Genomic DNA, 24,550 nt, shown 5'->3' on the forward strand with positions numbered 1-24,550 from the left:
AAATTAACAAACGAGAGCTGAGGAATTTCTGTTGTATCATTCTAAAATGCCCAGTCCCTTGGTCCTCTTCTATAATAACCACAAAAGAAGATAAATGCACACCTGTTTTTCACACAGGAGGGTCACTCCGTTTGTCCCTGTGAACCTGACTGTTCTACATAGCCAGCCTAGCCTGGCTGTCTGAAAACAAACCAAAAAGCTGAGCCAGGGAAAATACACCAGGTTTCATTTGGGATGGAGCCTAAAAATACACAATGAATTAAACAAGTTGAAGCATGAATGAGACAGAATAAATACCTGATAAACGCAGCCCAAATCCAGTAAGAAAATATGACTACTAGGTTTTTTTAGAAAATTATATGAGCACGGCTCAGTGGTAAAGTACTTGCCAAGTATGGTGAAGTTCAGTGGCCCAGCGTTGCAAAACAAAATGAATACTAGGAAGGGTGGTGAAATGGCGTATCAGCTGAAAGCAACTACTCCTCTTGCAGAGGACCTGCACTCAGCTTCCTACCCGGACCTAGTACTGCACTAACTCCACAGGAGGTATGACGGCCTCTTCTAACCTCTGTGGGCTCCTGCACATGCATACACTTGGGTGCACACACATACACATAAAATATTTTTAAAATAATTTCTGAATTCACCCTGAACCTTAATATTATACATAAATTTACTACTTGTGCTTAAATGCCAGGGTACAGATTTGAGATTTATTGACCCAAAGTTGTGGACAACCAATAGGAAACAGCTCATTAGCTGACAAATATGTGTCTACTTACAGAAAGCAGCCCACATTTTATTAGCAGTCTAAATGCAGGTGAACTCGCTGCAAAGTCTAAGACACTATTATTACGTGCCCCAAGCATGCTTACACATATTGCTCTTGCTATATGTTGCCCCAATCCAACCTTTAAAACACCCCTCCCCCGCTCCCTTCACACATACAATCTTGGCACTCTGACTAAGATGGCTCTTTACTAGCCCCCAAGCCTTTATGGGCCCATCATTACAGGACCTGCCCTTCACCTATGCCCTATAAACACTTACTGTCCAACTGGCAGTTTATTATGGTCTGATAAGTGACACAGGTCAATCAGCAGAAAACCACCCAGAGAAAGTAAGCTTATCAGGAACATCACTGTAATCTTGAAAGATTATATGCCAGTATAGTTTTGTTACTAAGCAATTAACACTGATAAACATGCCACCCGGTTTAGGAACTCCCATAGGCTAAAGAGATGATTTCGTCTATAAAATATCTACTGTGAGCCTCTATTCAGATTCCTAGCACCCATATAAGAGCTGTGCCACAAGACACAGTGGCAGGTTCCAGTAATACCAGGATGGGGGAGACACTACAGGGGGCTAGAATGATGGCTCAGGGGCTAAGAATTGCTGTGTAAGAATGAGGACTAGTATTCAGAGATCTCATTTTGGAGGAGAAGAGAGGGGAGAAGAGGCATGGTTCAGTGGTTAAGAGTACACACCACTCCACACAGGCTGCTCATCCAACAGCTCACAACTAACTGTAACTCTAGCCCCAGGAGACTAGAAAACTTCCCTCATCCTCCACAGGCACCTAAGTCCACACACAAGCATGAACACGCAGCCACGATGGTGCATACGCATAATGTGAAAAGTAACTGTTCTGGAGCACGAGCACATTTAAGACGCTCCTTGAACATCTACAGCATACAGAGGCGAGGAGCTCCCTGTAAAGTACTCCACGTTCCCTAGGGGACCATCCACCACCTGGGGCGGCCCACACACCTTTAATCCCAGAACTAACAAGGCCGAGGCAGATCTCTGAGTTCTAGAACAGCCAGATCTACACAGAGAAACTGTGTGTGGTGTGGGAGCGCGGACAGGAATGGACAGAGACAGACACATGACACACACAAATGTCAACTGCTTGAAGTATCCCAGGTCCCTTTTGAGTTCCATCCAGGAAGTGAGGTACCAGCTTGCCAGCAAGTACCCTATCTATTCAGACTGGCACGTGGACACTCAGAACAGGGAAGCATACTTTGGACATCAGTAGCAAAGTTAACACCACCATGTTAGGCCTCAGCCTTTAGCATAAAAATCATATTCCAAGATATTTTTCCAACTTACTTGAAGATACTATAACAGAAAGACAGAGACAGAGAGAGACAGAAAGACAGAAACAGAGTCTGGAAGTGTAAACATCTGTACACTCAAATTTAATAAAATGCTCTCAAAAATGACAAGCAGCTGATGTTGACAGGCCTTCCTTGTGGAGTTAACACAACATCTCAACAATTCCAAACCAATGGTGGGAATCTGCTGGCTAGTTGGAGAGGTGAACTCTCTAATTGGCTGAAAGAAGGGAAAGTTCCAGAGAAGAAAATGATTTCTGGAGTAAAACAAAACAACATGTAAATGAATTTTGAAATCCTAAGATCCACTCACTTCCTTTACTTGAACATGAATATCCTAACTGGGCTTGAACTCAACTCAAAATTCTCTGTTCATCCTCCTAAACAGCTGAGATTACAAGGTGCACATATAGTACCACCTCAGGAGTCTTTCTTCCACTTCATGGAACACATGCTTATGACATAGCCACTGAGTGCTCTGATACTCACAGACCTACACAAACACAGCCCATACTACCTACTTAATACTCTCATCATAACTCGGAAAATGCATGAAGGACCGATAGCAGGGCTCCACTGTTACCATAAACCTGAATTATTTATTGCGGGTGGAAGCTGGGGGGCGGGGGGAAGAGTACAAGCTACAAAATACAGAGTCAGCTCTCAGATCAGAAACTTTTAGGAGCTCCCCAGGGTGCTACCGAGCTAGCGGGAGGCCAGAGCAGCAACACTGTGCTACTTACAGAGGCCCAGTCCTAAGTGCTTCCGAGACTATCTTGACTTGCTTTCCTCTTTGTTTGCCTTTACAACAATGCAGCAGGAGGCACTACTAGACTCAACCAGCTGATCATACACCCTGCGGTAGTGCCCATGCTAACAGGACAAGGAAAAAGGATGAGAACAGGAACATCCATGCAATTAGAAGCACAGCCTGAAACCAGCCGGTGCCTTTTAGAACTACAGAAGTTCTCTCCTCCCTAATCCAAGTAATTTGTGCTGAAATCTGCTCCCACTGAGGGAGGGCATAGCTGTCCACAAGACACAGTCAAGGAGCTGCTTTAACAGAGCAGCTCTGTAAGGCTAGCTTCCAGGTGCCTAGGCAGGGGTGTTAGACATTTTCTGGAGAACTCTCAATCCACAGAGGAATCTTCTTCACTACTACTATGAAGAGCCCCTTAATCCATGGGGAAACCATTCTCAGTCATCTTATGCCAACTGAGACTGCGGGCTGATTAACTGATGGCTTCGGTCCTCCACTCTGACAAAGGCCAAGGCACCACTGGAGGACCCTAGCTCAGCTCTGCTTCCCTGCTGCCTTTGGATAAGGTGGTACAGAACAAGGACAAGGAGTCATGTAAGCTCTGTTTACATCTATCAAACACACCTCACTCAGAATGAAACCAAATATAATGTAGTAAGCTAGATATTTTGAAGGGACAGAGAATCTAGCACCCAAAATAACTGTTCGAGGGTCCTGCTGACATTTTAGACCAGTGCAGCCAGTGCCGTGAGTTCCTCTGTGAAGTAAGGTAATCACGCCCAGCCCCAGCAACTTCAGTGATCCTTCCCCGAGAAAGCTGGAGACTTATCTGTGGGAGCAGCCTATAATTCCCAGATCCTCCTTGTAAACAAGCCTTATCACAGCTCAGTCCTGATCCTGCTCTCCTCAATCCTTGAGTCCGCCCTTCTTCAAACTGATACATCTATCTGTTTGAAGGCCTCCAGACATCTTCCACAGCATAAAATCTTTCTTTGCCAAAGTTCTCAAGGTGATTTCATCTAACAAGAACTATGGATTCCTTACACACTGGTCTGGTCTGTCAAGCCCAAACCACCATCTCATTATGTCAGCATATGCAGGTGACAGCTGTCCTCTAAGTCCAGGCGGAAGAAAGGTCACTGCACTGGACAAGACAGACACCAGCACGAGTCAATGTAAAGTGCACGTGAGGGGGGCACGCGCACACAAACACACGTGATTTAAACCCCCCTCCGTCTTTCTAAATTGTTAAGAAAATGAAAGTATTGCCTTGTTATTGATCCTCACTTTGTCTGCTACTGTTGCTCCTCCTTGGGCTCCTGTTGGAAACACTGACAAAGAACGGAGAGAGGGGGACAACACACACAGATCCTCATCTTCACCTTCTGAGTCCTGGGCTCCAGACTTGTCCTCACACCTACACAGCAGTAAGCTCTTCACCCACTGAGTGTCTCTAGCCCCAATGCATCAATTGTTTTATTGCTGTGTTTATTGGTTTTGGTTTCTTAAGATAGGCTTTCCCTGTGTGGCCTGGCTGTCCTGAATTTACTCTGTGTACCAGGCTGTTGGCCTAGAACTCAGAGATTCATCTGGCTCTGCCTTACAAAGGCTGCAAGTGTTGGGATTAATGGTGCTACCAACCCCGGCCACTGATTGTAATGCACATAAACTGCTATTTTGACTAGAACATATCAATGAGAAGTGTAAGGACTCACGTAGCCACCAAGATGCCTTCAAAGGGAAAATTCTTTCCCTTAGGCAGCAAATACACCCCCACTCCCCAAGATACCAAGAAGTGTTAGTCCTAAGAAACAGATAAAACATAGTTACACTTACACAGACTAACATCGCCAGAGCCAATTTTGCCCTTTGCTGTGGTTTTGCTTGGTTTAGATCAAGCCCGTGGCCCTCCATGCACGGAAAACTCAAACGGGGCCATCCCTGAAAGAAACAATAATGGTTTCTCTGAGGTTAAGGAATAGTATAGACAAATAAAGATAAAAATGGCTATGTACACTGACCCAGCAACAGATTAAATAACAGGGTCAACTCAGATGCCACTGATGTACTGTGGCCCAGGCAAGACAGGACTCTGAGCACCCAAAGACTGGACATGCTAGGAATTCACCTCATGACACAGGAGGAAAAGAATGCTGGACCAGGAATATAAAGTGAAAGACAGCAGATGTGTGCCTTCACCTGCACTCATCTGGTATGGCTAGACCAAAAGATTTGAGCCTACCAAGGCCATGTCCTGTACCAACTCCAGAACAATGTGCCAGGAGGACAAGGGAGACATGGCTTATCCCACTAGTATTCATTAGAATTGTCAAGATACCAGAAGAAAGTGGGGTGGGGGCAGCACTGGTGAGAAGAGGTTAGTGACAGTTGAAGAGAGTGAAGGCAGTGTGAGGGACAGCACTCTAATCCTCAACACCAACCTTGATGACTAATCTGGGAATTAACTAAGACCCAAAGTGGAAAGGCACGCCTATGAGGGAGTTTTGCTCAATTTGAAGTGAAAAGATCTACTTCTAATCTGGATCTCTGAGACAGAAAAACACATCCAGCCCCATGGACTGAACAACTGATTCTTGGACGTTCAGTTCATAGGTAGCCATTGTAAGATTAACTGGACCACAGGCTGTGGATCATTCTAATAAATCCTGTATATGTATTATTTTCATACTATATATTCTAGAGAACCCTGACTAATACACCAAGAACCCAAAGGCCAGAGATGAGGGTTTAGAGACCACTTGGTGGTAGAACCCCTGCCTACATGAACAAGATCCTCAGTTGTATCACCAGTACATAAAAATAAGAGGGGTGTAGGGCAGAGGACCAACAATGACAAGGTCACCTCCAATTATAGATTTATAAGCTAGAGTTCTATGGAAAACCATCACTGAAGTTAATGTCAAGAAGAAGGCTGCTGCTGTGAAATAGACTTTAATACTCATTCATGCACTGGGGAAAACTCATGAAGGCAAAGAGTCCCTGATGTGATGAGAAAGTCCAATAACGTGGGCCATGATAGTCTCTGTCACACCAAGAGGCTGGGGGCTACCAGAAGCCCTCCCTGCCCTGTGTACTTGTTTAAAAACATGGTTAGAGATCACCAAGTTGGTTCAGTAAAGGGCAAAGGCGAAAAGCAATGCCTTAATCCCACAAGCTGGTTTTTGCTGAAACTGGACACACTACAGAGCACATTAACCTCTCCAGTGAAATCAGCAAAGATTCTAAAACAAACTACTGTCACGTCATCTTGACTCTATCTTCCTCTAATTTATCAACTTTAAAATAAACAAAGGAATCACTTTTCTCCGATTTCAGATCAGCAGTATCACACCTAAAACCCTATTAGAAAATTACCCTATAACAATAAGGAAGTAATGGAGAAGTCATTAAAGGTTATGCCAAACAACCAAGTTCAGCACTTTAATAATGAAACCCAACAACAAGATGTATTTCTAAAATAAAGGGTGTAGCACAGGTAAATAAACAATACCAACCATATCCACACTGAAGCTTGAACCGGTTTACATGCTGCTGTCCCTTCAAGATGATCAACTCCAAAGCCAGCATTTTCAACAAGTAAAAGAACCTGTAAAGTAAGCACTGTCACGCCTCCTAGCTGTACTGCCGACCCCAGCCCAACACTGCAGGGCACAGTACCAGCTCCCTGAGAAGAGGGCTATCCTACCCAGTGCAAAAGTGAGGCTCTCCAGCATCAATGGTGTGTGCCTCTGATCCTAGCATTCAGGAGGACTGGTGAGCTGCATAACAAGGCCCTGTATATGGGGGTGAGGGGCATGGATTTCTGCAGAGCAGCTGTTTGAAGGGATCAAGTAAAGTTTGGGAGATACTAGAAACCAATTCTTTGAGAGAGGAAAACATGAGCAACTGACCAGATGGACATCAACTTACCTCTTCCATGCTCATCAGCTGTGTTGCGTCCCTGCATAACACAACTGTATACCCGAGACCACGGGAATGTCATGAGAACAGCTTTGTTATGATCACATGCTTGCACAGCCTTTGCACCTACCCAATACCACCACAGCACCCATGCGCATGTGTGCGTATTCTACGGCTGACCCGAGTGACTGCTAAGCGTCACTTACGGTTAGGGTTGCTCTGACCTCACATGTCTCAGAAACGAGCTTCCAAGACACAAAAAGTGGGTCTGAGTCTAGACAAGTAGTGCATGCTTCACAGCATCGGGGGTGGGGGTGGGGGTGGGGCCGCCCATCATGTAGGCAAGTAAGGCAGCTGCAATTCCCTCTTTAAATCTACCAGTAAAATAACTATCTTTTATCTAAGACAACTTCTCGTTCAATGGTAGAAAAGATCAAGCCGGTCATGTGCCTGCTTGTCTCCACTAGCACCCAAGACACAGCCTTGCCTCCTCACCAGATCTAGCAACTGTTTCCAACACCACCTCTCAAACATACCTACTTCCTGTCTACACCTACTCTGTCTACCTAGCAGGGACGGCACAACAGGTTCTCTGTGCTATAGAAACAGGCAGGCTGTTAGAAGACTTTTAAATACGTTTCTCCAAGTAAAAATTGAGGAAACACGAGAAGGGTCAACAATCTATAACATTTTAAAAACAGATTTTATTTACTACGTACCCTTATGTGTACATAAAATAACATATTTGGGGGGCGGGGGGCTTTGATACAGGGTTTCTCTGTGTAGCCCTGGCTGTCCTGGAACTCACAAATCCGCATGCCTCTGCCTCCCAAAATAACATACTTTGCTTGCATGTACATGTATGCACCACATAATGTGTGATACCAGAGGGGGTTGGGAGGCAGCATTGTATCCCCTAAAGCTGAACTTACAGATGGTTGTGAACTGGTTGTGACTGAAAACAGAACTTAAGAGCCCTGGAAGAGCAGTAAGTGGTCTTAGCCATTAAGCCATTACTCTAACCCATCATCTAGCTGCTTTATAAGACGTATACAATTACCATTTCTTTGTTTGCATATTATATTTTACTACTTTTACTCAAGATATTACAGAGAATGTATGTCATGTTAATAAAAACTGTAATCTGACACAAAACCAGAAGAAACTCAGAACAGCAGCTCACACAACACTAGCCCTATTCAATATAGTACAGTACTACAGTGGAGGTGATTGAAGAGTCTAGACAGACATGGATGAACGGCAGCGGGGACATGTGAACTGCATCTTTGATGTTTTAATTGTTTTACAAGAATATACTAAGTAATTTTCCCAAAAAATAGATTAAATAATTTAAATAATGAAATCTTAGAAAGAACGACTAAAGAAATTTACTGTTTGCGTAACACTATTTTCTGTGTCTCCAAACTACTAAGGTTACTATTCAAAACCAAATTCACTGTGGAAAGCAATTATTTCTTACACATACTTTCTTGCAAAACAATGATGTTATTTTTAACTCCTTTGATCCTTAGGCAGGTAGTACCCCGGAGGCTTCAGTTGTTCTGGAAACAAGCTATTCTAGAATAGAACTCCAAGTGGCACATCTACATCACTAACAGGTGATCACAAGTCCCCTGAGGAGCTGTGGGCATCGCATCACACAGTACATCAGAGGGTGGCGCCTGGCCTATGAAGTCTGCATCTTTGCCATAAGATCAACAAGTCTTTAATGAAAGACAAAGCTAACAGGAGGCATGCAATTTGCAGAGCATATAGGAATGGTGGAGCCTGGCAAATGCTTGCTTTCCCACAAGGAAGAGCAGTGTAAGGAGAACAAGTGTCAATTCGCTGGCACAGACAGTTTATGTAACACTCTAGTGCTAGGGTTCCCAGAAGGTATAACTCAAAGATGATGAGGCCAACACAGCTAACAAGGCATTCCTGAGGCTAAGAACATACAGAGAGCTGCAGCCACAGAACAGAACGAGCACATCTGCTTCCCAGAGATTTTAAAGAGGTTCCAGTGCTCAAGACACAAAGATAATAAATAACCCACAAAGGGGTGCAGCAGCTGGGTGACGGCTGGGGAGTGAATACTTGCCTAGAGTGGCTTCATAGCTAGCACTGACAAAAAGCAAAGGGGAAAAAGAGAAACACAGGGAGCCAGCACCAGTCTACTCAGGGCTACTGTGTAAAGTGCAAAGGAGCTTTAGTGTGCCGACTCCGAACAAACTCAACAATGGAAAGGCCAGGCGTGGTGGACACAATCTTTACCCCAGGACTTGAGATAGGAGGAGCATCTCTCAATTTGAGGGCAGCCTATTTCTGCCTACTTGCAGAGGGAACACATAAAGAAACGACTTGCATAGTTCTCACAAACTCTGATGGAGGATAAATCCTACCACCATGCTAAACCACTATTCAAAAAGGCTACTTCTGACTGTCACTACCCGTTCAATACACATCTACAGAGAAAGAAGGTGAACTCACCAGGTCAGACAGAGCAGGAACGGTCCAGGCATGTCAGGTCTCTGAGACTAAAGGGAAGGATAGAGTCTAGGTGCACGAGGTGAGAAGCACCAAGTGCAAAGCCAAACACTTAAGTCAAATTGTAATAGTACCAGGTGGGCAACAGGTATGGGCCCCAAAGAACAGTCCTCAAGCAACCTCCATAAAGGTCAAAGCAGACATCGATCTCCTCAACCCATTATATTCACTGCAGCCCTCAGACTCTTCATGCTTGTCTACTCAGCAGCCCCTGACGTCAACCTTATGACAGAGTAAATAGCAAGATACAGAAATCTAAAACACCCTTCTTTCTTCTCAGACCTCCTCCACCTTCAACCCCAACTCACCTCAGAAAAGGGAAGTCTTTCAGGCTTGTTGTATCCTTGGGGGGGTGGGGGGGGAGAGAGGAGAGAGAGAGAACGAGAACACACACACACACACACACACACACACACACACACACACACACACACACACGAGCTGGAGAGAAAGCCATTCCAGCAGGTGCTCCCACAACCTCATTCAGGACTGAACAAAACCTAACTTGTTTGTGAGGCCCAAGGTGTCATCCACAACAGGACTACAGAGCCCAAGACTGTTTCTGTTTATGGGGAACAAAGGTCCAAACATCCCCTGAAAAGAGGTTAGACTTGTCAGGGAACATACTTTCCTTTTCTATACAAGCAGCCACTCGCTGTGAGGTTATTCTGAGCCAATAAGATCAAGGTATGAGTCAAATAGTCACCTAGGTATCAAAATAGAACTGAATTCAGAACAATACACCCACCTCCACACCCTACTAAGAGACAAAAAGTGAACTTCAGAGACTAGCAATTCCATAGTATGAAGGGGACTGCAGGGTAGTGCAAAGAAGTAGACGTGATGAGGTACACCAGATGTGGTCCTATGACAGAAAAGGGACATTACTTAATGCCTGAGAAATTGCAAACCATCTATGCTGGCTTCTTAGTTCAGACCAAGGTAGTCTGTCAGATGATAGCAGTAAGGGAAAGCTAGGTGAGAAATATGCAAGACTTCTGCCAGTTATGCAAAGTTCCCCCAAATCCATGTTTTTCAGAAATAGAAAGTGTATTTTTTACAAATTATCAGGCCTGTAAATAAAATACACCTTAATAATTCTACTCCCATAATCAAAACATAACTAGCAATAGAAAAATAGTCTGAAATGAACCTCAGAGATGAATATTACACTGTATCTTAAGAAAGAACTATATAAATGGCATCACACTTGACAATAAAGCTCTTCCATTACAATAAGCTTCAATAACATTGGACACTGTTTCTGCACAACACATGGCCAAGTGAAGGAAACACAGAAGTCTCCTGAGCCATGTTTTCAACATTTATTTATTTACTCTATGGCTATGAGCATTTCGCCCGCATGCATATGTATGCACCACAGGTGTACTTGGTGCCTAAGATGCTCACAAGAGGGTACTGGGTGACCCAAGAACTGGAGTTATGGGTGGCTGTGAGGTACCATGTAGATGTTGGGACTCCAACCTGGTTCCTCTGTAAGAGCTACAAGGACTCTAACCCCCTGAGCCATTTCTCTAACCCACTCAGATATATTTTAAAGCCAACAGGTTTCAAAACAGTTTGAAAACCTTCAGGTCCCCATACAGGTCAGAGATGACAATTTCTCTAAGATATATAGAAAATCACCAAAATAAAACATATCTGCAAGCCAGCTAATGTGTAACATTACATTTTAAGACATTATAATCCAGATAATATTTTTATCTGAAATTTTTGTGAAACAAATTGCTAAAAGGAATGCCAGGCTAAAATACAGAGCAAGAGCCAACACAGAACTAACTGAAGAACCCTGGTCTACAAAGGAAATTTAGTTATTTCTGAGGTCATCTTCTAAACAGGAAGAACTATGTATGCAAAGAAAACTGAAGAGGCACAGAAGGAGCTACGAGGGTCCCAAGGAGTGGGAGGAATAGTCCTGGGAGGAAAGGTAGATACTACGTAAGAAATCCATCCCAAACTGCAGAGCCATGGTCTACTCCTAGTATACAACACCAAGATCAAACAAAGAGAAGCAGCTCTAGTGGCAATACACACTTGAGCACATACATAGTCAGTCTGAAAACCAGACCAGTTCCATAATGAGACTTTAAGAAGGGGCCCACAGCAGGGAGAACCTGCTGGAACTGCACACACTTAGAGAGGGTAACATATATAGATTCTCTTAACAGCATGAACTTTTTGTTGTATTTTAAAGACTGTGCCATGGTGTACTCTTGTGGAAGCTGGCTGACAATCTGTAAATGTCGGCACACTCCTTCCAGCATGCAGCTTTGGGAGACTGACCTCAGATCCTCAGGCCTCCTTTACCTGTTTAGCCATCAAGACAGTACAGGTGTGGAATTTTTTTTTTTAAAAAAAAAATTGTCAGCAAGCATACAGACTGAGAGGCTCAACATACAGTCTTCAAAGTATGGTCCAAGGACCCCAAGGAGCCGCTAAACCTATGTGGGAAGTCTACAAGGTTGAGAAATTTTTATTAACAATGCTGAGTTTTACTGAGGTGACACCTAAACAAATAATCCAATCCGCTCAAAGACAACCAGTCTGATGACAGCCCAAACTACATAAAGAGACCCTTTGAAAAGAAAGTGGAAGGAAGAAAAGAGGAAGAAAAGGAGAACAGAAAGAAAGCAAAGAAGGTAAAAAGAATCACTGTCATAAGCCAATAACTTTCCTGAATGCAAAATTCTGTCTTCCATTTGTGTCTCACAGGGCACTCACACTGCCTGACATGCACCAACCATGCAGGCAGGCCCTCTGTCTCCCTGGGAAATACTCTCCCTCCATTAGAACTACTGGCTAGAAATTTCACTTACTGAAGCATAGGGACTGGCAGAAGCATCCTGGAAATCAAACAGATGACTACTTCCAGAAACACTCGGCCAGTCTAATATACTAAAATGACAGCTTTGGGGAAAGCCTGAGTTTAGGAAGCCACCACAATGGGCAGACAGTACCTGGCAATTTTCTGGAATAGCATCATCCCACAAATCAGTACAACAGCATTTGGGTATACGACTCAATCTGCTGACCTGATGTCCAAAGACCAGAATGGGGTGCTGCAGTACTGGCACAGGGTGAAAGACTCACATGCCTCATGTAAAACCCAGAAGAGAAAGCCTGAAATGCAAGCAGGCTACAGCATTTATCAAAAAACCTCCAAAATTATATTCAAATTACTAAAATACACTTCCACTGTATTTTCCTGGTATACTTCAGACAAAATTGACTCACAAGCTAATATAAGGCATAATTTGTAAAATTTTAACACAATACATCTTATCACTAACTTTTTAATTGGGAAACTAATTATTTTAAATAAGAATACAAACTGTTTTCCAGGTCAGAGTTTGGATCCTCAAGAATTACAATATTGGCGGGGGTGGGGGGGTGGGGGGTAGGGGGGTGGGGGGGTGGGGCGCACGCCTTTAATCCCAGCACTTGGGAGGCAGAGGCAGGCGGATTTCTGAGTTCGAAACCAGCCTGGTCTACAGAGTGAGTTCCAGGACAGCCAGGGCTATAGAGAAAAACCCTGTTTTTTTTTTTTTTTTTTTTTTTTTGGGGGGGGGGGGTTAGAGAAAACAAACAAACAAAAGAATTACAATATTGGGGTCAGCTTCTAGATGCAATTAAAAAAAAGTTTCATGCTGTCCCAAGGTCCTGTTTACATAACAAAACAACACCTGTTGATCTAAAACATGAATTCCTTAAGGCCTAGTTTCAGCATCACCCCACATGAAGTCTCACTGTGTCCCATACTCCATCTTGGGACACACCTGCAATCTTACCATACCAGTATTTATAATTGAAACCCTAAGCCTTAAGGTTCACAAGGAAACCTACTCAAGCCCAGCACTGACTTCAGCAGCCTCTCCCTATTCTAAACTGAAAACTAATGCCCAGTGACAAGTGAACACGCTCCTTTTTTTTTTTTTATAGAAAACGGCGTAACTACAAAGTCATTTATTTTAAAGAAGTCAGTTACTCTATAAATCTCTACAGACAATGATTACTGTATTTGAGGAGCTGAGCACTGTAGCACACCTGCAATGCCACAGCACCCAGGAGTCTAAAGCAGAAGTTCAAGGTTAGCATGAGCTACATGGTGAGATGTAGCCCCCAATCAATACTAATAACATGTGGGTATAGGCATACTGAAGGCATACACGTGATGATCAGAGGACAATTTGGTCCTGGGAATAGAGCTCTCTAGTCAGGCTTGACAACAGGCACCTTCACTTGCTGAGCCTACTATCTTAGCAGCACTTGTTTTGTTTGAGACAGGGTCTTATGTAATACAAGCCTGACCTGTTGGAGAAGATAGGGTGTGCCACTGGGAGTCGGGAGTCTTTGAGGTTTCAAATGCCCAGGCCACGCCCAGTTAGCACTCGCGCACTGCCTCCTCTCCCTCCCATCCCCCCCACCCCACCCGCGTCCATCATCTGTTGCTAGATTATGGATGAGGTCTAAGATCTCAATGCCTGTTACAACAGCATGCCTGCTTGCTGCCATACCCCAACATGGACTAACCTAACCCTCAGGAACTGTGAGCCCCAAATTAAAATGCTTCCTTTTATGGTGTTTTGTCATGGCAATAGACAAGTAAGACACCTACTTACTTTTTTATACTTAATTTTATTTGCTGGTGTGACAAGTCAAACTACGTAACCAAGAATAACCATGGGAATCTAGCATGTGACTACGTGGAAAGAGATCTTTGAAGGTGAATTCTAGCAGAGATGAGATCATCAGGGTTAACTCTAAACCTAGTGTGGCTGTTTTCCTTAAAAAACAGAAACTTAGGATACAGACAGGAAAAGCCAATTACAGACAGATGCAGAGACAGGAAGGGGATGCAAGAAGTTATATATAAGTCAAACAACTCCAAAACAGCCACCAACCTTCAGAAGCCCCAGACAGACCTAGAGTACTAGAGCGTATGATCCTAGATCTGGCCTCTAGCCTATCTATAGGGGATATACACTTGGGCCCCTAGACTATAACGTTGTGATAGGCCAATGTATACAAATTAAAACAAAGGTTTGTTCAAGGGCCATGAACAGTTTTAGTAATAACAAAGCATCAATCTTTCTAAGGCAGTGACTGATACCTTAGAATAAAGGTCATTTCAGTTCATGGCACACAAGATCTGCCCTTACAACATAACCAAGTAATGTTTGCACATCCATGTTTTACTTTAACCAGCTCTTTGTAGAAAGTCTGAGGTTATCTTGGAGCACTAATTTATAGTTAACCATAAACCCTATTGCTTCTCTGTGTGTGTTGTACTCCCATTCCCCCTTTCTCTGCTTCTCAAGTGCTGGAATTACAAGCATGCACCACCATGGCTGATGGTAAACATTAATTCTTAACCTAAATAAGTCACAGGAAGATACTTGGGTCTGGGGAAGTGGTTTAACTGATTCTGATAAAGTAAAAGGTAAATTCATTAATCATTCTTAGTACTATTACTAATTCTAGACAACCACAATTCTTTTTGCTACCAACCACACCCTCAACTTCCCAATAATATTACAACTACTCAGAACAAACAGACATAGAGTCTGTGAAGGCATGAAACACTGTTAGCATGAAAGAAGTAAAGGGCTGGCAAGGAGTAATGTAAAGAAAGTGTCAGGAGTCACTCCAGAGAAGCGACAGGTGACAAATGAATGAGGTGAACATTTTTTCCTTTTCTTTTTTTTTTTTTTTTTGGGGGGGGAGGGACCCCCATGACTTAAGAACAACAAGGTTCAGTGTTGTTGGGACAGACAGATGAAGACTTCAATAAGCCTTTTTCATAGATTAAAAAAAATCAGGGCTGGAGAGATGGCTCAGAGGTTAAGAGCACTGATTGCTCTTCCAGAAGTCCTGAGTTCAATTCTCAGCAACCACATGGCTCACAACCATCTGTAGGGGATCTGATGCCTTCTTCTGGTGTGTCTGGAGACAGTAACAGCATCAATCAACAGGAAAAGGAACTTGTTGGGAGCTGACTTTTAGCAGAAAGTGGCTATCAGCTTTGTCAGCCATCTCAAGCCACATACCCTAACATGAGACTTGTTTTTCAACAGCCTACAACAGCTGAGCAAACTCTGATAAACATCTTGTTTATCCCACATATCTTGTTTTGCTGTTTAGTGACCCCAGCTGCACGGTGCACATGGTAAAATGTTTTCACCTGTGTTCTCCTGCTTGTGCTTATAAATACCCAGGATTTCCTTGTAATAGTGTCAATAGGAGAAGTGTATAGGAGGTGAATAGGAGGTAAGGTGGTGATCAGTAGGAGGTGTGAATATCGTCTGTGGGAGACAGTAAATGAGACTTGACCACACACCCTGTCTTGTCTCCATTCTTTGCGTCTCTTGCCCCTCCATCCCCACTCTGTCTCTTGACCAGAGCACTTAGCCCCAATGCGTGGGGCAGTGTAGACAACAAATTAGTAGTCCCAAAGTGTGGGATGGTGCAAGCCACAACATTAATGGCGCCAACGTGGGGCCACCAAGCATGGAGAGTGCAGTTCTCAACAGGAACTTGCAATGGCAATCAAAATTAGCAATTACAGCAAGCTAAAAAGATAAATATTCTCCCAAACTGGGAAGGTCTTAAAAACCACTTTTAAAAATACTATAGCCTCCCCAAGAAAGGGTTTCAGAATGTCATGCCACAAAGGGCAACAAGACTATACAGCCAACACAGGTAAAGTGCACCAAATTCAGAATAGAAACACTGGGTGATGAGTCAGGCAGTGCTTAGACATCATGCTGCCATTATGAGCTCAGCATTCAAAATGGGGATCCCTTGGACATCAGAGGAAAGCCCCAGTCAGGGAAGAGGCTCGCAGCACTACAAGCAGTATAGTTAGGTATGCAACTGTTAGGTATGCAGCTGTTCAGAAATTAAAAGACCTTGCTTTTCTTGCAGAGAATCCAGGTTAGGATCCCAGCACCTATATGGTGACTCACAGCCATCAATATCCCCAATCCCAGGGGATCAAACTGCCTCTTCTGACCTAAGCAAACACCAGATATGTACATGGTGAAAACACATACACATGGAATAAATACTCATACACATGAAATATAGATAGGTAGATAATCCCCATTCACTAAACGTTAGAAGCAATGGATTTGGTAAACCAGCATATAAAACTTTTAAAAATTTGTAGAAAAATAAGGGACATTGTTGGGGGCCAACTTTTAGCAGAAAGCGGCTATCAGTTTTGCAGCCATCTTGAGCCATATAGACTTGAGACTTGGATTACAATAGCCTACAACAGCTGAGCACACTCTGATAACATCTTGCTTTGGATACCCAGGACTTTCCTTGGGTGTGTGAGATTAAAGGTGTGTGACTTAAGAGTGTGACCTAGAGATCAGATTTAGAGACAAGACCTAAGGGCACGATTAAAGGTGTAACTTAGAGGCGTGGCTTAGAAGTGAGGCATATAAAAGGCAGAGGCAGAAGGCAGAGAGATATACTCTTTAGGGAGACTCTTTAGAGAGTACAGCTAGACTTGGGACTTGGACTAGGAAGAGAGACTGAAGAATAAACAGGATTGAATAACACTGGTCTCCATTCTTCGAGTCCGTCCTCACTCTCTCTTTCTTGCTGAACCCCGACCCTCGAACTGGAGCGGCAGCTTGGGCCGGGATACGGTGGCCGCCAAACGCGGGGCAGCCCGGGCCTCGACATTTTGCTAGGGCTGCAACAGGACATAATGGTTATGATGGTTGGTTTGCTCCTTACATCTCTGGATAAATTGAAAAAAGACAGTATGTGCTCCATAATAAAGTAGCATCTCATACTATGGTAAGACACCACAATGAAATCAGAGATAAAGACTGTAGCCCTCTGTGGCCACGGATCAACTGGGTTTGCCAACTGGTTTGGCTGGGAATGAAAAGGGGATGGAGGGCGAGAAGAGATGAAGCCAAAGTTTTCTGATCAAGGCTCATAGCTTTAATGTTTAGCTCTCAATTTAAAGGGAAAAGCCCCACCAAACCCCCTTCTGGTTTAAGCTGGAGATGGTGGGATAATTTGTTCTAGGTCAAGGCTGGAGATATCAAGGCAAGCCCAGGGGCAGTTCTTCTAAGTTCTGTGTAGCCAAGGTGGGTAACTCCACCTAGATCCTATCACTTGGTCTGTATCGGTAAACAAGGTCTTTCAGGCCTGCTCAAGGCTGGGGGAAGGGCACAAAAGATGACTGGCCTTCAGGTGCTCTTAAGCAGTCTAAACTTTACATTTCTGACTGTGCCCTAGAAGAGAATCTTCTCTCTAGCAGCCACAGAGATCAATTTAAAAGATCAAACAAAGAAAAGCAAATAGAAGCCCTCATTGTAAGATTAGCTGAACTGCCTGTTAATGGTAGCACATACCTTTAATCTGGAAGCAGAGGCAGGTGGATCTGTGAGTTCCAGGCCAGACTGGTCTACAGAGCAAGTTCCAGGGCAGCCAAGACTATGCAGGAAAGCCTTGTGTGGGTATGAGGGGCAGAGAAGAGATGATTTAAGACTGGCTAAATTATTGAGAAAAATTCCAAGTCCTGGCCTTAAATGGTGTTGGTGGTTAAAGTAAGGGCGTTATCTGCCAAAGAATGAGACCCTGTGAATGTGGATCCGTGAGAGTACCCAAAGATTTTCAAGGGATGTAATCCCTGAATTTTGATATGGGATTTATCTAGTGCTATATGCTCACTATGTGGAGATCCTGGGTTTAATATGGAGGCTCATACAGTTACAAAAAAAAATGTCAAAAGTTTGTCTGAATAGTTGGCTAAAGCATTTGTCAAAAGACAGTCTACTGAACAGGAGTTGGAGATGTGTTGATAAAGGGATTTTAAGGCTCCAGGAAATTGCAATGCTAGAGTGGGTATGCTGTGCTGGATCTAATCCTCCATAATGGGAAGGATCACAAGCCTTCCAACAACCCTGTAAGATACAAAAGAGCAAGAGAGAGGCACCACCTGAAAAGATTCTTTGTCCTCCTTTTCCTTATGCCAGACCTTAGGGTTGGTGATGCTGCTGCTCAGTTAGAGGAACTAAATGCAGTGGGTTTAATTGGGCCCTGAAGTACCAGAGGCCACTTATGGATCTTTTGATACTAGCTAATCAATCAGTGTTTCCAGGAATGAAACAGGTAAGAAGCCTACTGCATTTTTGTTTGATCTGTATAAGAGGAAAATAAGAATCTCAAAAAATTAAAGAAAGGCTACTACACTGGATAGTGGCAAAATGAAATTACTCAGTGAAGCAATTTCTTGACCATCATCGACCCGAGACAGCCTGCAGACAGCCAGGTTCCCCTGAGAAAGGACAAAACTTTTAAGAATTCTACTGTTGCCTGGCAGTGACGCACACCTTTAATTCCAGCACTTGGGAGGCAGAGGCAGGCAGATTTCTGAGTTCGAGGCCAGCCTGGTCTACAGAGTGAGTTCCAGGACAGCCAGGACTACACAGAGAAACCCTGTCTCAGAAAAAAACAAAAACAAAAACAAAAAAAAAAAGGGGGGGGGGGGGGAATTCTACTGTTAGTCTTTCTCCAGTCCTTCTCCAGAGGGACCTATGGCCTTTTACAAAAGTAACTGTATACTGGGGGGGGGGGGGGGGGGGGACAATCAGACTTTCAGGGTTTTACAGGACACATATTCTAAACTGTCTCTAACTACAGGAGACCAAAAACAAAAAAAAAAACAAAAAACGCCCACAAGCCAACAGGATAAGTTAGGAGGGTTAATTGACTCAGATTACCAATGAGCAATTGGATTGCTTCTTCACAATGAGATAAAAAAGATTATGTGTGGAGTGTAGGAGATCATTTATAGGCTGTCTTGTGGTGTTACCATATCCTGTGATTCAAGTCAGTGGGAAACTACAATAATCTAATCAAGGCAGGAGAGCAAAGAACACAGACCCTCCAGGAATGAAAGTACGGGTCACTCCTTCAAAAACAGCCAAGACCTGCCTGAGGTGCTTGCTGAGGATACAGAAAATACAGAACAGGTAGTAGAGGAAGATAGTTATAATATCTATCTATCTATACAATTTATAGAAACAAAGATTAAAATCAGTGTGGGTGTTTATATCATATTTTGTTAAGAATGTTTGTACAAATGTTTTTTCTTTCCTCAATTCCTTTATCATGTAATGTAACATCAATTAATCAGTGATACTAAGTATTGATCCCTCAAGGGACACTGTCACTTATTCTAAAATTTATAGTGTTTGTAGTTGTATAAGCAATAGTTATCATATTAGGCACAATCATGACCTAATTATTGTTTTCATTTGGAAATTAAGTATGACATAAGGAATTGTGAATGTGTGTTAAGATGACAAGGGGTAGACTTGTGATAGTTATTCTTGGTTGTCAACTTACTTACTATATCTGGAATTAACTAAAACCCAAGTATCTAGGTGTACAAGTGAAGAACTTTTTTTAGTTACATCATTTAAGTGGAAAGATACACTTTTAAGGTGGGAAGATAAACCTTTAATCTTGGCCATATCTACTGGTGGTGGCCTATACAGGAGATACAAAAAAAAGAAAGCTTATTCTCTTTGCCTCTTGCTGGTAAGTTCATTTCTTCACTGGCTTTACAGCCTACTCCTTCAAATTCTAGCATATACTGAAGACCAGCCAAGACATCTAGCTTCATGGCCGAACAACCATTGCATTCTTGGACTTTCTGTTGCTAGACAGCCATTGGTGTAACCTACTTTAATAAATCACAGACAGACAGACAGACAGACAGACAGACAGACAGACAGACAAATTCTATAAGAGCTGTTCCTCTAGGCAATTCTTTTTTTTTTTTTTTGGTTTGTTTGTTTGTTTTTCAAGACAGGGTTTCTCTGTGTAGCCCTGGCTGTCCTGGAACTCAGTCTGTAGACCAGGCTGGTCTCAAACTCAGAAATCTGCCTGCCTCTGCCTCCCAAGTGCTGGGATTAAAGGTGTGAGCCACCACTGCCCAGCCCTCTAGGCAATTCAAATACAAAAAGTAACGCCTTTAGTTAAAGCATTTAAAATCTAGAAAACTATTGGGAGGCAGAGGCAGGCAGATATCTGTGAGTTCAAGGGCAGCCTGGTCTACAAAGTTCCAGAACAGTGGGGGCTAAACAGAAAAACCCTGTCTTGACACAAACATAACCCACAAAAGGGAAAAAATAATCTAAAAAATAGGGGCTAGAGAGAGGACTCACAAATTAAGAGCATACTACTTTTCCAGAGGATCTGGGCTCGATTCCCAGCGCCCATATGGTGGCTCACAACCATCTGTAACTCCAACTTCAGGAGATCCAATTCCATCTTCTAGCTTCTACAGGCATCAAGCACACATATGGTACATACACATATATGCAGGCAAAACATGCATAAACATGTGTAACCATTTCCAGAACAGATACACCCCATACCAGCAGCTCAATCACAGCAGACATGTGTGCCTTCCTGAAGGAAAGAAAGAAGTACTTAAAGTAATACAGACTAGGAGAGTCTCTAATAGTTTGAATGAAAATGAAAAATGTTCCACAAAAGCTCAGGCCTTTGCAATCTTGATCCCCAGTTAGTGATACTATGTAGGTGCTTCTTGGAGGAACTGCATTACTGGGGACAAGTTTGAGAGTTCAAAGCTTCATCCTGCTTCTAGTTCCAATGCAGTTCAAGATTTAATCTCTTAGGTTCCTGCTTTGGCACCATGTCTGGCATGACTCCTCAACAAAGGATAGATTCTTGTCTCTCTGAAACTGAAAGCCAAAATAAACTATTCCATAAATTACATAATTATGGTGTTTTACCACAGCAACATAAAAGTAATCAATACAGAGGCTAAGAAGAAATCCTATCTAACACTTAAGACACAACACTTAAGAGGTGACACAGCACTACCAAGCTTCTATGAACATTGAACAGGAACGACATTCAGAAAGCCCCAAAACACTGAACTGCTTTCCCCAGCATACTGCCTACAGTCCCCATCCTAAGCCACATAAACAGCTAGGAAACTAACTCCTTTACTTAACCTGTTTAACAAACAGTCAAACTGACAAGTTACTGGGTAAAGAAGCCAGGCAAGATTAACAGCATGCCTATAATTCTAGCACTACTGAGGCTGAGACAGGTGATAGTCCTAAATTCAAGGCCAACACAGGCTACAGAAAGAAAACTATGTCAAAACAAAAAAGCAAGTAAACAACAATCCTATGTAAGTTAACACTGCTATAATTAAATGTGCCTGCTCTTTTTGAAAAAGTTATTTTATGTGCATGGGTGTTTTGTTTGCATGTCTGTGAACCACTTTTGTGCAGTGTACTTGGAGACCAGAGAAGGTATCAGATGCCCTAAAACTATTAAAAATTAGTAACTGTGAGATGCCATCTGAGTGCTGAGAACTAAAGCCAGGTCCTCTAGAAGAGTAGTAGCCAACGCTCTTACCTACTGATCTATCTTCACAGACCCGCTGTGCATACTGTGTAATCAACTCACTGTGCTTTGCTGCCTCTAATGTGTCTTGATGCACCCCTGGTCATCCTAGCTAAGATGTAGGGTTTGGGGGTTGGGGCTCAGAGGTTAAGAGCACTCAGAGGTCCTGAGTTTGATTCCCAGCAACCACATGATGGCTCACAACCATCTGTGATGGGATCTGATGCCCTCTTCTGGTACACAAGTTTGCATGCAGTTAGAGACTAATATACATAAAATAAATAAATCTTAAAAAAAATGGCTGGGCGGTGGTGGCGCACGCCTTTAATCCCAGCACTTGGGAGGCAGAGGCAGGCGGATTTCTGAGTTCGAGGCCAGCCTGGTCTACAGAGTGGGTTCCAGGACAGCCAGGGATACACAGAGAAACCCTGTCTTGAAAAAACCAAAACAAAAAACAAAACAAAACAAAACAAAACAAAACAAAAAAAAAAAAAAACAAAAACAAAAACAAAACAAAACAACAACAACAACAAAAAAGTAGGATCCCTGGGACAACCAACGTTCTTGGTTCCCTTCCTCCAGCCATGCTACTCTAAGCAGGTACCTCCAAAGACATTAGTACATTGTGTCAGGCAAACAAAGTACCTATCTATCTTTGCTGTTCATGAGGACAGAAGAGTGTGCATTAATTATCAAGTACATGTGGCTTGCTTGGAAACTGTACTTTCAAGGGTACCAAGACAGAAAGCATGCTACACTTTTTCACATGACTTATATCAATATTACAGAAAAATGAAACAATTTTGCTGAGTACAATGATGTGTGCTTCTAGTCCTGGCACGCAGAAGCCTCAAGTGGGAGCCTAGAAGTTCAGAGACAGCCTGGGCAGCACAGCGAGTCATCAGCCCCTGCAGGCTGGAGGTGGTTCTAGAAGTCACACATGCAAAGCAGTCGTCCTTTAATCACAGCACAATGTTCCTAGCCTCATATTTTCTATTTTATTTATTTATCTAGACAAAGCCTCAATAAGTTGGTCTCCAACTTCTGATCTTCCTGTTTCTTATTTTCTATTTTGAATATACATGTTAAATTAAAAATTAAATTATGCCGGGCAGTGGTGGTACATGCCTTTAATCCCAGCACTTGGAAAGCAGTCGCAGGCAGATTTCTGAGTTTGGGGCCAGCCTGGTCTACAGAGTGAGTTCCAGGACAGCCAGGGCTACACAGAGAAACCCTGTCTCGAAAAACCAAAATATATATATATATATATATATATATATATATATATATATATATATATGTATATATATGTATATGTATCTGACGAGCTATAAAACCTTCAGGGATGAAGAAATGGCAGTCAAGAGCACCTTTTCTTGCAGAAACACCTACACCAACACCTACATGGCAGCTCTTCACTGTGCTTAACTCTAGTTCCAGGGGATCTAATATTTTTCTGACCTCCTTGAGAGCCCAGCAGCAAACAAGTGGAGCACAACAGACAGTAAGCAAAACATTCATATAGCAGTAATTTTTTCTTCCAATTAACTCTACCAGAGACCAGACCAAGTAGGCCATCCCTACAGTCTCTCCACATATAATCCTAATACAATTTACAAATACATCTTTAGAATATTTAGAAATACATCTCTAGAATCATAAAATACTAACAATCAATTTTTCCAAAAAAATAAACAACAGTTTGCTTCTCCTTGTTACTCATTAAGGTCCATGAATACTACTGTTCCAGTTCCAGGTGTGTGTGGCTGGCTTTCCCAGTTACCACTCACTTTTTCCTTGTGTTCATTTTGAACAGTGGCCTGCTGCAGAGACAAGCTGGATCTACCTTCAAACCTAAAACCATTCCTTCCACTGGCGTGGGGGGAGGCACACAGGACCACTCCCACTGCCAGGACAGCTTCTACCTACTACTAATACTTTGCAATAGCTTAAGGCCTATAGCCGGTTTCCTTTCTTTTTAACTTCTTACTAACCCTTCCCACTCTTTTCAAGGCAGGGTCTCTCTCACTCCGGCTATGCTGGAACTCTCCTTGGACATCAGGCTGGCCTCAAACTCAGGTATCTGCCAGCCTCTGCGTCTCAGTGCTGAAATTAAAAGGATATGCCACAATATCCAGCTCTTTTCCTTCTATTAATTATTTATTCCCTTTACATCTGTATAGCCTCCTCCCTCTAATGGTCCCCAGTCCCTCTACCTTCTTTTTCTTTATTGAAAATGTGTATATGTAGTCCATGTGTATACAGGAGCATTGCATGTGAACCTGACATGCAAAGAAACCAACATGCTGGATCCCTTGGAGCTGGAGTTATAGGTGGCTGTATGTCATCCTGTGAGTTTTGAAACCTGAACCCAGGTCCTCTAAAAAGGCAAGTGCTTTTAACCATGAGCCACTTCTCCAAACCGTATAGTTTCCTTTCCTTCAAGCAATTCAAGGGAAAGACCAGTCAGATGCATTTAAATGATGATCAAGATTTAAAAAAAAAAAAAAATCATAAGAAAATGTATTAAGGAGGTATGAGGCCTGTTAAATATCAGAAAGATGACATTTAGGGGATACTTACTTGAAAACATTAAGAGCTGGGCAAGACATGAACATCTTAAAACTTGCCAAGAATTTTTCTTGCCAGTTATCAAATCTTCCATTAGAAAAGAAGAGACAATATGCCAGCAACACTGGTTAAGACCCAAGGGTAGATGGGCCTTCATGAAGACAGATGTCCCTATTCTCAGAACATG

The 24,550-nt window shown here is 42.9% G+C and overlaps 1 protein-coding gene across 4 annotated transcripts in view; it reads right to left on the minus strand.

Moving 5' to 3' along the window:
- Ankrd11 (ankyrin repeat domain containing 11) overlaps nt 1-24,550 on the minus strand; it is a 145,798-nt gene that overhangs the window by 59,953 nt on the left and 61,295 nt on the right. The window contains exon 3 of one of the 4 annotated variants that reach the window (XM_076916005.1): nt 4,720-4,824. The exons of the other annotated variants lie outside the window; for them this stretch is intronic. The gene's annotated coding sequence lies outside the window, so the exon portion shown is untranslated. The remainder of the gene's footprint in view (nt 1-4,719; nt 4,825-24,550) is intronic. 4 annotated transcript variants of the gene reach the window in all.

The sequence above is a fragment of the Arvicanthis niloticus genome, chromosome 18, assembly GCF_011762505.2.
Source record: "Arvicanthis niloticus isolate mArvNil1 chromosome 18, mArvNil1.pat.X, whole genome shotgun sequence".
NCBI lineage: Eukaryota > Metazoa > Chordata > Mammalia > Rodentia > Muridae > Arvicanthis > Arvicanthis niloticus.